Raw genomic sequence first — 17169 nt, 5'->3', positions numbered from 1 at the left:
TTTCTTTCCTTCTTCCCCGAATATTAATTATTTTTATTTTGTTTAGCTGCAATAACATGCAAGTGCTTTCCTAAAGTAGGTGTTAGGGATTACTGGGCTTTACAAGTCCTATGATGTGGACAACATATTTGGGAAGCATCAGGCAGGCACAGAAACATTCTATTGAGAAATCCCACTCTATGACTGTCCAGACCCTCTAATTGCACATTTGGAAAGAAAATTTACCTCTGAAATCCACCTGTGAAAAATTATAGACGACTTTTTCACTAGCTTTCTTCCCAGCATCACGTCAGACTTTGGTACTCCCTGTCAAGTAGCATCTCTCCCGGCAACGGGGCACTGAAAGCCCAAAACACAAATTCACATGTTCTATTTTCCCAACTGATCAATATGCAGTTAGCTAAGGCTCTGCTGACCGGCTGGCATGAAAGTAGCCTAATTTTGGAAAAGACATCCCAAAGTGAGACTTAGGCCTGATCTGTTCTTCGTGGACTACTGTCAGCGAGCAACTCTGCATAAGGTCTACCTGCCCATCAGAAACCCTGGCCTGATATGACACCTCTTAATTTTGCAGTAGGGCTGGCCACTACGGAAGAGCTTCAGAGAATTCACTCCAAATCAATTTTGGGGAAAGTAAATTTCATACAGTAATCCTCGAACAGCAGCCTAAAGCAGACGTGTTAGTCATGTGCGGTTGCCGGGAGGCAATACCCTATATTAATTGGGAGCTGCACTTGAGATATCGTCCAAGACCTCAGTCCAATCTTACCTCTTAGGTGATCATCTGGAGAAACGGCGGTGGTGGTGTGGGGGAGGGGGCAAGTCGCAACTTGCCTTGGGCAGGCTCAGACTCTTACATCTCTTGTAACCTCTGTAGCACACGTGTTGAATCTGAAATTGAAAGAAAAAGACTTTTAGACAGGTCTGCTGGCAATCAGAAAAGTGACTGATTCACACAACATATCTTGAAAAAGACAATCCACATACGGCTTTTGAAGAACATGAGCGTCTTTAGTATTTTTTCTTTGAGAAAGAGGTCTCCCGACGTGCATGGGGAGTGGGCATAGGGGGTTGTGAGAAGGCCACTGCATCTGTGATAAAGAAATACTGGGAGATTTCCCAGGCTGCTGCCTCTGAAAACACAGAGAAACTGTGGGAGAGCCACTTCTGCTGCAGGTTGGCCCACTCCTTCCTTTCTTGCCAGCATTTCAGACATTGTAGTTGAGAACTCGGAGGGTTTTACTTGGAGATTTGCTACTATTTTATTCGTAGGTACCACTGGTTTCTTTGTGTCCCCTTCCCATGACCTGTAAGCAAGTCGACCGCTCCTACTCAGAAGAGACGTCTTTAAATTGAACATGGGCTCGGTGCAACAAAGAGCCCAGGCATACGAAAGAGGACTAGGGTAGAACTTGAGGAGTAGGAACGCCAACCATGATCATTCTTTATCTCTTCATTATAGAGCACCTGAGATTCCACGGGCACCACAAGATGGCACCTGAAGCACTACCTACTTGATCACGAAAATTAAAATTTCTCAAAAGTTCCCCATTAATTAAACATTAACACAATCTCCAACAGAAAAATCAGACCAGTGCAAAAAAGACAATATTGGGAACTGTCTTGTAATGGTAAATATATATCACGCTACGTGTCACCCTATGGCTGTAGTTATTTCTGTGGCATGCACAGTTAACCAATGGTGTTGTATTGCCTGTTTACGCAGGGGAAAAGCAATACAAAAAGCTTGGAAACATAAAGAGGACATATATACATATATATATATTTAATATATATATATATATATTTTTTTTCCACTAAACAAAGGTTACAGCGACGTTATAGTTAGTAAATAGAATTTAAAAACTTTAGAAATTCACAAAAAAAATATCAAAGGTTACAGGGGCATTATTATAGTTAGGAAATAGAATAAAAAAAACTTTAAAATTTCACAGAAAAAACGAAAGGTTACATGGACATTATAGTTAGGTTCTGACTTTAGTCGTACAAAATCATAGAAATTCAGCAGTACTAGTTACCTGAGCTAACTATAACTTGTGCTACCGTAATGCACTGCTTATAACCTCGCATACTACATCACTGTCCTGGGGGGTGGCAGTCCCCAGGGCTATATGTGTCTCCAAGAGGGGGGCCGCGTGGCCCCCCTCTAATGATGACATAGCCCTGTTGGGGGTGGGGGACCCCCTTTCGTTTTTTTTAACATTTGACACGGGAGTTGGTTGTCCCCGGGGCAGTAGGGGGAGGCCATCAGGCCTCCCCACTTACCAAAAAACATTTTGGCCTGGTGTGGTGGTCCCAGCGGCGCGGGGGCACCCACCTGGGGGCAATTTTTAAAAAGCGTGGGAGACCACTTTAATTTTTTTTTTTTATAAAACATTCTTTTTAGCCCTGGCAGGGTGCCTCAGGGACCCCAGCACTAGGGCTAAGGGGTCATGGTGACCCTACACTGGCCCCTTTTTTTTTTCTGGGACTCGGCTGAAGCCGAGTCCCAAAATGGCTGCTAACACTTCCTTGCTGAAGTGTTCTGAGACAACCAGATATCAGCACAGAGAAAGTTAGATGCACGGAGTACCTGCGTCCCTATATATGTTTTTTGCCTTAAATTTCTCCTCAACTACTGATGGATTCGCACCAAATCACAAAAAACGTGATCTTTTGAACAGAATCTAGCTTCATACCAAATTTGGTGTGATTACGTTCAGTGGTTCGGGCTGTAGGCATGTAGAAAGGTCCTATGGAAAAATGAATGGGGAAAATGCGATCTGACCCCCCCCCCCCCCTTTTTCTCAGCCCCCCCTTGACAGATCAACCTGAAACTTTCCAGACAGAAGCTGAACTTAGCAAAGTATACATTTTGAAAATGTTGTGAAGATTCATCACCAAAGTGATTAGCAAAACAAAAATGCTTTTTTCTATAGAAACTAGGTCCTAACTATAACTACCAAAGATATAAACAAGTCAAATACGCTTTTTCTATGGGAACATGGTCCTAACTATAACTACCTAGTGGCGACCGCCAGTAGGTAGTATATATATATATAATATATATGTATACTACCTACTGGCGCTAGGTAGTTATAGTTAGGAGCATGTTCCCATAGAAAAAGCATATTTGACTTGTTTATATCTTTGGCATCATTTGATGAATCTTCATGAAATTTTCCAAGAAAAAGTGTGTTCTGGTGATTCTTGTTGAGCATGGGAAGTGTCAGAGTGATCCGTCAAGCAGGTGCAGAGAAAAAGGAGAGGTCAAAAAACGAGTGTTTCCCATGTTAATTTCCAAAGGAGTTTTAAATACAACTACAGCCTGAACCACTGGACAGAATTACACCAAATTTGGCAGAAAGATAGCTTTCTTGTTATTTGGAGAAATCCCTTCAGTAGTTGTTGAGATATTTAAGGGAAAATAAATGTGTGTATCTAGGGCAGCGGATCCTCCCCCACAACTTTGCAAATAATAAAAGCTCATGCAGAGAGCTGCAGAGCTCTGATTTCCTGCCAACACTTCAAACCAGGAAGTGTTGGCAGTCATCCCGGGGACTGAAAAAAAAAAGTGCCAGGGTAGAGACACCCTGACCCCTTAGCTCTGGTGCTGGGGTCCCAGAGGGACCCCGGCAGGGCAAAAATGCACTTTAAAATAAAAAATTAAAAAAGTTGCCACTAATTTGCAATGACGTGGCAAATTCACAGCAAAAATGTAAAAAAAAGGAAAAAAACAAGTGCAGCCTCCTACGCTTGTTTCAAATGAATCCCCCTGGTGGGTGCCAGGTCCCAGGGGCAAGTCAAAAATAAGAAGGGGGCAAATGCACCCCCAACTTCCTGAGCTTGCTGAAGCCCCGGGGACTGCCACCTCCCTAGGGCAATTATTACACTGAATGAGAGAAGGCCAGCAACCCCTGCCCCAACAGCCCTGGGGACCGTCACCTCCCTGGGCCTTTAAACAAAATAAATGTGGGGGGGGGCATGTGGCCCCCTACACCTTAGGAACTGCCACCTCCCTCGGGCTTTAATCATAATTAAGGGGGACTGCGTAGCCACCCCACACAGTCCCAGGGACCATCACCTCCTCAGGCCTTTAAACAAAATGAATGCGGGGTGGCACTCAGGCCCCCTCCTGCAGCCCCAGGGACTGCCACCTCCCTAGGGCCATAATCATAATTTCAGCAAGGGGGACCACCACCTCCCAAAGGCTAGTTGCCCAGCCCCCCACAAGGATCCAATGATGACCCTGAGGACCGCGACCCCCCAGTGCTGGCTCTTGCTATGCCCCAGCTGTTTGCTTTTGCTTGGTGGGAGCTGACAGCTCCCACTGAGATAAAGCAAACAAACTCTGCTTTCTGCAAATGGGAGCTGTCAAACAGCTTCTGCTTGCAGAAAGCTGAGGTTTCAATTGTTTCCCTGCACGCAAACATGAGTGCAAAGAAACAGATTAAAACATGGCTCCCACAAGCAGGGAGCTGCTATTTGAAGCAGCTACCTGGTTGTGGGAGCAATGCCGGCTCCCGCAGGAAGTGCAGAACTGGTTAGGACCGCAGGGGCCTTGAGGCTCCCCCGCGGTCCTGTCATTCTCTCTCTCGCTCTCTTCCATCCCATAATGCGATGGAAGAGAGAGAGAGAGATTGTCATTACAATGGTCACTACATGCAATGACTTGAAAGCGTCAAACTAGCAAATGTTATAGTTATGTTTTGATAGACAGCAGACCAGGGTCACTTCTGGCCTAATGGTAAAGCTCTTAAACTGTCAGTAGGTTGAAAGTTCAAATTCTAGTATCTCATGACAGTGTGTCTGTTTATTTTCTAGTGTTTTGGCTGTTACAATTCCCTAGTGATGGAACATTGAAGTATTTTCCCCCACAAAATCTGTGGGTTGAATGTCACAGTTAAGTCTGGACAGTGCACATTAAGGAGCCAACTCTGGCCTAGTGATTAAGGTCTCACACATGCACACTGAAGGTTAAGGTTTCCAGTCTAGGTGAGTCTGTGGTCATTTCCTGCTTTAGTTTCTTTGTAACTATAAATATTTAAGTTACATACTGAAAAGTGATCTCACTCTTTTAAATTGACAAAAATATTTTTATTTTCAACTTGTCTAGAAATGTATAAATTGTCTAAGTATATCATTCATCAAAGTCTAAAAAAACTCTGTCTCTCTCTCTCAATTTTTCTCTGTGAAATCTTTCTCTAAATCTCTCTCTCTCTTTCAGAGATGGGTGGATAAGGGGGTTGGCCACAAGCCAACCCGTGGCCATGCAAAGACTGTGTGGAGTGGTGGTGGGATTAACGTATAGTAATGAACATTACTTTACTTTAAAAAAGAGAGATTCACTGAAAAAACAAAGGTTACAGGGACTTAACAGTTAGGAAATAGATTTTTTTTTAAACAAAGACATTCAGTTAAAAATTCAAAAGTTTACAGAGACGTTATAGTTAGACTCACATTTTAAATGTACAAAACCATGGAAATTCACCTGTTTTAATTAGAGTTATCTCAAGTGACTATAACTCGTGCCCCAAGGTAACTACAACTCATGCCCTCACTATGCACTGCTAATTACCCCACAAATAACGCCCCTCAAGACACCTTTGATAACATCATTGATAATATCAATGTAATATTTGCAGTCACATTGTTGCTGAAAAACTGTGTGTGGCGGGGGTGCGAGTTATTGTTATTTTAGGGCACACGTTACAGTTACTTGTGATAACTCTAATAATAACAGGTGAATTTCTATGGTTTCGTACATTTAAAATGTGAGCCTAACTATAATGTCCCTGTAACCTTTGGCTTTTTAAGTGAATTTCTTTGAGTATTTATTTTTAATTCTGTTTCCTAACTATAATGTTCCTGTAGCTTTTGTTTTTTTTTCCCCAGTGAAAATGTATATATATATATATATATATATATATATATATATATATATATATATTGAAAATGTTACTTACCCAGTAGATATCTGTTCATGACATGTAGTGCTGCAGATTCACATGCTTTGCATAAGTCCGCCGTCTAGTGTTGGGCTCCGGGTGTTACAAGTTGTTTTTCTTCGAAAAAGGTTTTCGAGTTACGAGATCAAGTGACTCCTCCTCTCGGTGATTATATATATATATATATAGTGAAAAGAAAGTAGATGCCCATGCAATGTATATACATATTTACAAATAAAGTACTACAACGGCTACAGGCTTCCGAGAAGAAGGGAGGGCACATGTGAATCTACAGCACTACATTCCACAAACAGATGTCTACTGGGTAAGTAACATTTTCCGTTCAATGGCATGTGTAGCTGCAGATACTCATGCTTTGCATAGACTGTAAAGCAGTCCCCTCCCAAAATAAGCAGTGGCTAGCCTGTAGGAGTTGGAGTAGTTTGAAATAGTGTTTTAAGCACTGCTTGACCAACGTTTGCTTGCTGGTGAGATAACACATCCACACAGTAGTGTTTAGTAGACCATGTGGCTGCTTTACATATATCTGCCATTGGTGTATTTCCTAAGAATGCCATTGAAGCTCCTTTCTTTCTAATGGAATGTGCTTTAGGAGTTACTAGTAACTGTCTTTTAGCTTTAAGATAGCAAGTTTGAATACACTTTACTATCCATCTGGCTTATCCTTGTTTTGAAATAGGATTACCCTTGTGAGGTTGTTGGAAAGCCACAGAGTTGTTTAGACTTTGTGAAATTTTTTGTTCTATCTGTATAATACATGAGAGCTCTTTTAACATTAAGGGTATGAAGAGCTCTTTCAGCAACTAAATCTAGCTGTGGAAAGAAGACTGGCAATTCCACTGAATGACTGATATGAAATGGTGAAACTACTTTTGGTAGGAAATTTGCGTTTGTCTTAAGGACTATTTGATCTTGTGAATTTGAAAGAAAGGTTCTTCTAAAGTGAATGCTTGAATTTCACTAACTCTTCTTAAAGAAGTGATTGCTACTAAGAAGGAAACCTTTCATGATAAACACTGAAGAGGGCAAGAGTGCATGGGGTCAAATGGTGGGCCCGTACATCTTGTGAGTACAATGTTAAGATTCCAGGCAGGAGCTGGTGGAGCTCTGGGTAGAATAAATCTTTTAAGGCCTTCCATAAAAGCCTTTATAACAGGAATCCTACACAGAAAAGCAGCTATTGCTGTTAAATGGATTTTAATAGAGGAGAATGTGAGATTTACTTTTTGTAAGTGTAGCAAATAACAGACAATATCCTGTACTGAAGTGGGTTAATGTTTTTGGGCTGACAATAATAGACAAAATGTTTCCATTTAGCTGCATAACACTGTCTAGTTGGAGGTTTGCCTGCTTCCTTTAGAATATCCATACATTCAGATGGAAACTGTAAATAGCCAAATTCTATGACTTCAGGAGCCAAATCGCCAGGTTGAGCATACTGCGATTGGGAGGCCTGATTTGACCTTTGTTTTGAGTCAATAAGTCTGGTCGGTTTGGTAGTTTGTGATTTGACGCTACAGACAGATCCAACATTGTTGTGTAAGAGTGTTTCCGTGCCCATGTGGGAGCTAGGAGTGTCGTGGTGAGGGAGGTGTGAAGGATCTTGCTGACCAGAAATGGAATTAGTGGGAGAGGTGGAAAAGCGTAAGCAATTACCCCTGACCAACTGATCCATAGAGCATTGTCCTTGGATTGAGGGTGTGGGTACCTAGATGTGAAGTTTGGGAATTTTACATTTTCGCCTGTGGCGAAGAGGTCTATGTCTGAGGTTCCCCACATTTGGACGTATTGTTGAACCACCTGTGGGTGAATCTCCCATATGTGTGTTTGTTGCTGCGCCCTGCTTAAGAGGTCCGCTAGTCGATTGTGGATCCTTGGAATATACTCTGCTAGTAGTTGAATGTGATTGTGAATTGCCCATTTCCAAATTGTCTGTGCCGTGCCAAGAGGGACAACTGAGATGAGTGTGTCCCCCCTGTTTTTGAAGATAATACATTGTGGTCATGTTGTCTGTCCTTATTAACACTGTTTTGTGTGTGATTTGTGTTTGAAAAGCTTTGAGTGCGAGGAACGCTGCTGGTAATTCTAAATGGTTTATGTGATAAATTTGTTGGATTGAGTCTCATTCCCCTTGTATGGTGAGGTTGTTGAGATGGACTCCCCAACCTATCATTGAGGCATCTGTTGTGATTATGGTCTCTGGCACAGGGTCCTGAAAGGGCCGCACTTTTATTAAGTTGGTGTGATTCCACCATTGCAGAGAGTGGTAAGTCTGGCCGTCCAACAACACTAGATCCTGAATGTGCCCCTGTGCCTGACACCATTGTTGAGAAAGGCACTGCTGTAGTGGCCTTATGTGTAGACATTCATTGGGTACTATTGCTATGCATGAGGCCATCATTCCCAATAGTTTCATGACCACCCTCACTGTGTAAGTGTGGTTGTATTGCAGTTTAGATATGAGATCGTGAAATGCTTGAGTTCTCACTGGGTTTGGGTATGCTAATCCTGATTGGGTGTTCAGAATTGCTCCTAAATATGGTTGTATTTGGGCTGACTGCAGGTGAGATTTGTGATAGTTGATTGCGAATCCTAGGGTGTGTAGGGTGTTCCCGGTATACTGTGTATGCTCTTGACAGATTAGTCATCCAGATACGGAAAGACATGTATGTGTTGTCTTCTGAGGAATGCTGCAACCACTGCTAAGCATTTGGTGAATACCCTTGGTGCTGTTGTTACTCCGAAGGGTAGTACTTTGAATGGGTAGTGCTTTCCCGCTATAACAAATCTTAGATATTTTCGATGTGCCTGATGTATGAATGAGGAAATAAGCATCTTTTAGATCTAATGCTGTCATGTAATCTTGTTTCTGTAGTAAGGGAACGATGTCTTGTACAGTGACCATGTGACCGTATTCTGAAGGAATGTACTGATTGAGGGGTCTGAGATCTAAGATTGGTCTGAGATTACCATCTTTCTTTGGTATGAGGAAGTATAGAGAATACATTCCCAATCATTGTTGGGATATCGGTACCATTTCTGTGGCACCTTTGAGCAGTAGTGATTGTACTTCCTGTTTTAATAAATTAAAATGTTCCAGAGTAAGTTTGTGCAAGCGAGGGGGAATGTTTGGTGGAGTAGAGATAAGTTCCAGGCAATAACCATGTTGGATAATTGATAGAACCTATTGATCTGTAGTAACGTTGTGCCATTGTGGGTAGAAATTTTCCAGTCTTCCTCCCAAAGGAGATGTATGCTCTGTTGGGATTTGTAAAAAGTCACTGTTTAGTTGAGGTGGAAGAACCTCTTGGGGTGGTTGATTTACCTTCCCCTCTATAATTTCTACCTCTGTAAGAGCCTCTGAAAGAGCCCCTGTAGTAGAAATGTGGCCCTTGTTTCTGTTGGGATGTGGATGGTTCTGTAGTTGATGATTTGAGACCACCCCTAAACTGCGGTCTGCAAAAAGTTCCCTGAGCAGGTGTACAGTATAGCGCACCCACAGCTTTAGCTGTATCAGAGTCCTTTTTTAGCTTTTCTATTGTGGTATCAACCTCTGGCCCAAATAGGTGTTGCTTATTAAAGGGCATATTCAACACTGCCTGTTGTATTTCTGGCTTAAACCTTGAAGCCCTTAACCATGCGTGCCTTCTAATGATGACACTGGTGTTGATACCCCCTGTGGCTGTATCTGCTGCATCTATAGCAGATCTAATTTGAGTATTGGAAATAGCCTGCCCTTTCGCTACTATTTGTTGTGCCCTTTTTGGTGTTCTGGTGGAAGCTACTGCAACAAATCTTCCATTTGGTCCCAATGAGCTCTATTGTATCTTGCTAAAAGTGTCTGAGAGTTTGCAATCCTCCAATGGTTAGCAGCTTGAGTTGCTACTCTTTTTTCTGCTGCATCAAATTTACGACTTTCCTTGTCTGGAGGAGAAGCATCCCCTTAGATTGACTATTAGCTCTCTTTCTTGCTGCACTAACGACTGTAGAATCAGGTAGTAATTGAGCTCTAATAAAAACCGGATCAGAGGGTGGAGGTTTATACTTTTTATCCACCCTGGGTGTAATAATTCTGCATTTTATTGGTTCTTTGAAAATGTCTTCTGCATGTTTAAGCATGTCTGGGAGCATAGGGAGACACTGATACTCCTTATGAGTAGAGGTTAATGTATCAAATAAAAAATCATCCACAACGGGATCTGTATGTAGTTGTACATTATGATACGCAGCTGCTCTAGCTATAACCGGATTATAAGCAGTGGTATCTTCAGGGGGAGATGGTCTTGCAGGGTATAAATCAGGATCATTGGGAGGGATGGGATCTGTGTCATATAAGTACCATGGATCTATATCCTGTTGAGTGTAGTATAAATCACCCCCATGTGGTGAAATAGGGGATTGTGGAGAGAAAATTGTGTAGGTGGAGGTGGTGGTGGTGGTGGTGGAGTATCTACTGGTGGAGAAGCAGGAAGTAAAGGAGAATGTTTTGGTGAAGGCTGTCTGGTGCCTTTGGTTTCTCCTTTGGTTTAAATATTTTAGCAGGTGAAGGCCCAGCTTCTAAAGTTTCTTGGAAAGTCAATTTTATTTTGGTTGTTGGAGGAGAGGCTATGATTCCTCCTGTGTCCTTATGTATATGGATGTTTCGATGTTTAGTGTCCATTACCTCCAATATGGGCTTTATTTCTGAAGACTCCTCAGTAACTGGAGATTATTTACCACCCACAGGGTTCAGCTCCGGAACTATGGATATCGAATGCTTGAGTCAGTCTGAATATGTCGGCTCCGAAAGAGTTGTTACTTTTTTCGGCTCCGAGGGGATACCGAAACAGGTGTGGCAAGCTCGGTGCCGAATGCACTTTGGCCTTTTGCTTCAGCGCTGAACCCGAGGGTCGGCAATCTGATTGTATTTTTTGGGTCTGACCATGGCTGGCAAGCAGTCAGGGACCCAAGATCAGTGCTGAAGTCTTTTTGATTGTCTTTGGGTGATGGGAGGGGGCAGATGTACTCACGTACTAAGCCGGTGGGATGCATTGGCTGTCGACATCGGAATCTCGATCCGAATCAGAGTCTGCAATGGAAACGGTTGTATGGTATGCCAATTCCTCTTGTGCGTGATCTTCCCCAAAGATGTCAGGCATTTGTTCCGACGTCTTGGACGCCATCTCCAATCGACGTGCTTTTCGATCCTTTAGAGTCTTCTTAGAATGAAAGGACTTGCAAGTGTCACAGTTCTCTTCTCTGTGATCCGCAGAGAGACAGAGATTGCACACCAAGTGCTGATCGGCATGTGGAAACTTGGCGTGATACAGAAGGCAAAAGCAAAATGGAGTCTGTTCCATGAGCCTACCATTGTTCAACTACCACGCATGAAAGTAGGCCCTAGAAGGGCGAGGTTGCCCCAAAAGGGCGTGTAATCGACCCCGACGATTACAATCGAATCGAATGTAAGATTGGAAAACCTGATCAAAAACGATACCGACGTTTATAGAAAAGAACAGAGAAGCTCAGATAGTACCGAACCAAGATCTACTGGAGGAAACATGTCCAAATCCGGCGGTGGAAAGAAAACAATCTAACAAAGGACTCGAAGCCCATGCGCAGTATCACCGAGAGGAGGAGTCACTCGATCTTGTGACTCTAAAAACTTCTTCGAAGAAAAACAACTTGTAACACTCCGAGCCCAACACTAGATGGCGGACTTATGCAAAGCATGTGCATCTGCAGCAACACATGCCATCAAACATATACATATAGAGAGATATATAGCTATAGATATATAGATATCTATATCTATCTATCTATCTATCTATATATATATATATATATATATATATATATACACACACACACACACACACACATATAAATATATACAGGCAGACGTTAGACATTCCTTTTCAATGAGTTTTAAAGTGGGTGCATGAATAAATGTAGCTATTACTGCCTGTCATGTACTAATTTAGTACTGCTGTGGCTAATTTTATGAGGATCTGGATTAAACTGCACCAAATTCCCAAAATATTCTCCTGATTCCTGTCTTGATGTCAAGGGGAAAAAGATAAATTTCCATTAATTTTAAGGAAATGTGAATTAATTGTGTGCCGAGTACGTGTTCTTCTGGATATTTTTTATCAACTTTGGGGAGATTTTAAAGTATTTAAATCTCATGTTTAGGCTAGTTTGACATAATATCATCCCATATTGGAGAAATTTGCTGCATAATGGAGTAATACCTATGATTTACAAAGAGAAGTCTGATAATATTTCATCCACAAGAAATATATTTCATAAGCGTTCAATTTGGTCAGATTTGTTTGCAGGACATTTCTGTCAGTTTCACAGCAATGTGCCATCACTTGACTTAACATCAGGAAATGTTTGGCATTTGTATTATGAGTAGGGTTGACTGAACCCATTGAGGTAGGAGGAGAACTAGGTGGCAATATTGTTTGCACAGGAGAATTCACAACTGCCTACAACTCTGTAGGAAGATTAACCTTTTATGTGGATTATCTGTGATACTAAATTGCTGGATTGCAAATGTATAACTTTGAGCAGTAAATTCCAGCAAATTTATAATTTTGAACAGTAAATTCCATAGATTTACTAATGAAACAATGATGCAGTTTTAATATCCTACTTTTTTTTATCATAAAAAACACAAACTTTTAAGTTTAGATTATTAGAAAATTTTCAATGGAAATTCCATTCTAAACAAGTTCCTAGTAAGCCTATACAGCAGAGCACCTTAGGTCTTTAGGGCAAAAGAGGAGAAGGAGTGTGTTGGAATGTGTATGTGGAATTTACCAAACTGACGACGTTTAATACTTGATTTCCTATTTCTCTACATTGGTAAAAAAAATCCCAGGAAAAAATAGCTTCTTCCAATTTCTATTGAACATAATTTACAAAATAATTGGAATTCGGCACCTTAAGTGAAGCTAAAACTATCTCTCTGGATACAATGAATAATCACCATACAGGAAAGCAATTTCCAGAATATATTTTATATAATGCAACTTCAGTTTATTCTAGAGCAGGACACAATACACCGCTATAGCTGACTGACATACCCACATTACGAAGGCACTAAGTAAGGACCAAATGAAAGACAAATTCATGTTGCCCATGTTTATTTTGTGCTCCATGGAAAAGCTGATACTGGAGGATCTCAGGGCACCTCCGAGCTGCTTCAGAACCTCACGGGCAGGCAAGTGGGGCAACCAATAACTATTTCAAGAACCCCTGTGGCACAATGCAGGTTGCCCTCAAAGGAGAGCACATCTCTCTCGGGTAAACAAAGGCAATGTTCATCAAAGACATAACTGACAGTGAATAACAAGCAAGGTATAGTTTTGGTGCAGGCTTCAAGTTGACACTCAATCCTCTGGTTAAATAGAGGAAGTTGGAGCAAACGTTTCAGGGTGTCAGGAACTATTCAATCTTTGAAAACATAATGAAACTCTGTCCCATTATGGATACCTGAATACTTTGTCACCAGAGCATTAACACTAAAAGAGATGCCCACACTCTACGACATCTTCGGTTGCCACCTGCACATGCAGCGGTAACGATGTCACCCAGATCCCTGCCTATGGTTACTAAGACTGTAATATAGAGGATACCGGAACATCAACTGCGATTTAATATCTTCCCAATCACAGATCCAGGGTTGATCCCATCTCTCAGAAGTTAAGTGCTTGAGAGTGGCAAATTATTTGGACTGAGATGTTACACAAAGCCTTCTCTGTAGCGAAACATAGAAAAGCAAGGTTATCTGTCTCCACCACATGCTCATTGACTCTTAAACTTCATGTGTACTAACCTCTTCCTCTATCCGCTAAACACCTATATAAGATAGAAACATACTTAATGTCTATATAACTAAGCCAGGAAGTCTTGAGACAAGGAAGAACACAATTTAAGCAACAACCATTGAGTGGCTAACAATGGACCAGATTCTCCTCTTACCAAAAGATACTACCTTCTTAGAAATGTATCACCATCTTCTACCAACGCTGCATGGATGAGATTCTTTGTCAGTAAAGGTTTGTTTTTAATATTTACAAAGCACAGAAAATGCAATGGGAAAAACAGATTTGAGCATGAGGAACAAAGTAGTCCAGATTAAGATCACATATTGCCCAGGCATCCAAAGTTATAAGGCTTCCAACGCCACTAAGTTCCATCTTTGTTCATTTTCATTAAACTCTCACATATTTGAGAAGTGAGAAGCATCTGATGTTGTTTTTTTTTTTAAAGAAATCCACTTCACAGATTTTTGCATTAATCAGCTGCAAGTCCACTTCTGATCATACTACTCGTCTTCACTATGGTGCATGGCTGGTTAGCAGTAGCTATTTAACTGTAACTGCTCAGAGCCAAGCATAATACTGAGTGGCAGAGGTTGATCTGCCTCTATCTGGAGTTTATGTTGCCTATTTACTGAAAGATTCCTTCCTGACAGATGTCCTGCCCTTTCTGGGCATGAAACCTGGGTACAATGAACCATCATCTGCAGTGGGAAGGTGGTCTAAATTTCATTGGAAGTACAGTTTGCAAAGGTTGAATTTTCTTGACATCATAAGCAATGTCTCAAGCACCACACACCCTAGTCAGAAGGCAATGCAGTAGACAACAGAGTTCTGGCCTATTTGAGAATTGAGCATCTTTGATACAATTGTACCTATGGAAGACAGAAAGGGGGCTTTGTCAAAATTCCTCAAATGACAGACACAATGCCATACCAATTTTCATTCTCTGCTGCTCCACTCAGAGGTACTCTAATAAGGACCCTTTTTGCGCATGTAATGTTTTAGGGTGATCCATCAAGCAGGGGCCGAGAATAAGGAGGGGTCCCCAAGCACCCTTGGGGACTAAGACTCCGCTCCCCTCCACAGTTCGAAGTGTTAAAGTATACCCTCTAATGTACAGGTATTGTGCACGCCGTTCACGATGATGACTCAACAGATTCCTTCTACTGTTGAAGGATCTTTATGTTCAACAAATATCTTGTCTTCAGGGCTAGCTTTGGCAAGGCACTTTGGAAGCTTTCACTCTGGCTCAAGACTATTCAAACTTCAACTCTGCTATTTATTTTAGCCCCTGGGCCTCATCTTAGAGTCAAGATTACATCATGTGATGTAGCTTCACATGACAGCTGTACACAAGTAATACCATTAAGCATTATTGCTTAGGCATGTCACAAATAAACAACACAATTCAATCATAGTGTCATTAAACAAGTGAAGTACCTTAAAAACCCCAGCTGTCTATGTGTAGAGATTGGGGGGCGAAGGGGTGGGCAACAAAGTCTTGTCAATAGAATAAATGACTGGCTTAAAACTTAGTTCAATGCCAGACCCAAATGAAATCAATATTGCAAGGGGCAAACAGTTAATCTTTTCTGGCCTTGTGGCAGGAAGGCAAGTTACCCATTGTCTGACAATTCAGGATCCACAGATCGTTTCATCCTTCAAGTCCTGGCGAGCTGTAGGAACTTCATCTCAGGTGAATGTGCACTCATGAAAGCAAACTCGTTCTCCCTTTGCATTGCTCCCTGTAAGCTGGCCACTTGAACTGCAATCATGCTAACTCACTATAGTCATACAAATATCAGGCTTTTAGATCACAGCAGCAAATCTAACTAAATTTACCTCCTTTGACGAATTTTAGAATGGTGAGGTTAAAAAAACATTAAGCTAACTTGTCCGAGATCAACAGATTTGTGGAGGCAGCTATGGTTCATCCTAGACACGATATTGTCTCATGCTCATTTTTAAAACAGCACTGTTTCCTCTGATAAAATATGTTATCATTCTCCACTGGCCACTAAATAGATGGCTTCGTAGACCCATACAAACTGGTGCAAAGTGACAGGTATTATCACTTTCTGTTCTAAGTTTTAGCACACAAAAAACAAGAGATTTTGCTTCTTGGCTTGACTTCTCATTAAAATCAATTTGGCTCACCTTCAGAGAATTCAAGACAGTCTGACTTCACTTTACTTTCCACTGCTATTTGAACATGATTTATTTATTGTATCTTACACCCAGTTTTTCACATACACCTAGAACATGCAGATTTGCTTCGAGTAAAGTGCCCTACAAATCAGTATCTAGTGATACCGAGTGGGCACTGACAGTTTTATCAAAGACCTTTCAATCTATTGCTCTTTGGACACATAACCCTAAGGGGATAGTTGACTTCCCAAATATTATTTCAACTGGTCTCCATTTCCGTCCATTTAAGCACTTAAATGTAGCTCTCACTTAGATACGCCATCTCACAGGTTATTTTCTAGATAATAATTTGATTCATAATCCAGAAAAACAACCCCCGCAGCATGCCAAGTTTCTGGTATGGTGCATTCCCTTCTCTCGTGGTCGCTACAGAGCCCCCAACCTTAAAGGGCTGTTGTGTCAAATTAGCAGATCCCAGGTTATCTTCAAAACAATTGCATTAGGCATCCCATTGCTACCTAAAGAAAGCCGAATAGTCACAACTGTGAGTTTCCCTAATATTTAGTGCAATCTCTCGGTCTGGGTTTTAGCTCTTTCCCTCACCTCATTACCTAAATTCTGTAAGAGTGCCTGCTATGCCCAGCTCTAATCATCTCATCTTAAGCTAAGAATTCTACAGGCATTAAGTAGGGTTGAGGATCGCTCCAGGATTTGGACAAGATTGAGCTGGATTTATCAGTTATGCTGCTAGACAGACTCCACCTATTGGAAGGTGATTGTGTTCCTCTACCCTTTCTGCTGGGTGAAATTTGACCCTCTTGAGGCAGCGCCTTCTGGAACAATCAACGCTACAGGACATTCATTTTTGAGGTTGAAGTATAACACGAGTAGCCATTGTCACATAGCGTGAAACACAAAAAAACAATCTCCTTTGATGTCAAGTCACAGGACCAGATGACAAAAGGGTAATGCATGTTTTTCTCATTGTTTTTGAGTTCTCGTTTATAATTGTTGACAAAGGGTAAACGAAGATGAAGATGCAACTGCCTATGATGTCTGACCTGGTTTGTATATTTATTCAGGAGTCAAGGGCCTCAACAGTACATTCATTTGTACTATATTTGGGCAAGGATGCTTTAATATATGTATTAAGCAATAACACCCAAACAGCCAAATTAGTGGAAAACAGGACATCAGCAGCTTGTGTAGGACAAAACAGATAGAAGTCTTTCCTATAT

General features: G+C 41.4%; 1 long non-coding RNA gene across 3 annotated transcripts in view; it reads right to left on the bottom strand.

Annotated features, from left to right (window-relative positions):
- The window catches only part of LOC138246570 (uncharacterized), a 402277-nt gene that overhangs the window by 83165 nt on the left and 301943 nt on the right, over window positions 1–17169 (bottom strand). For all 3 annotated transcript variants that reach the window (XR_011194309.1, XR_011194308.1, XR_011194310.1), the window contains one exon: window positions 770–891. This is a non-coding gene — a long non-coding RNA (uncharacterized lncRNA). The remainder of the gene's footprint in view (window positions 1–769; window positions 892–17169) is intronic.

Source organism: Pleurodeles waltl, chromosome 7 (assembly GCF_031143425.1).
Source record: "Pleurodeles waltl isolate 20211129_DDA chromosome 7, aPleWal1.hap1.20221129, whole genome shotgun sequence".
NCBI lineage: Eukaryota > Metazoa > Chordata > Amphibia > Caudata > Salamandridae > Pleurodeles > Pleurodeles waltl.
Note: the sequence above shows the minus strand (reverse complement) of the source record. Positions and strands in the feature narration are given on the sequence as shown.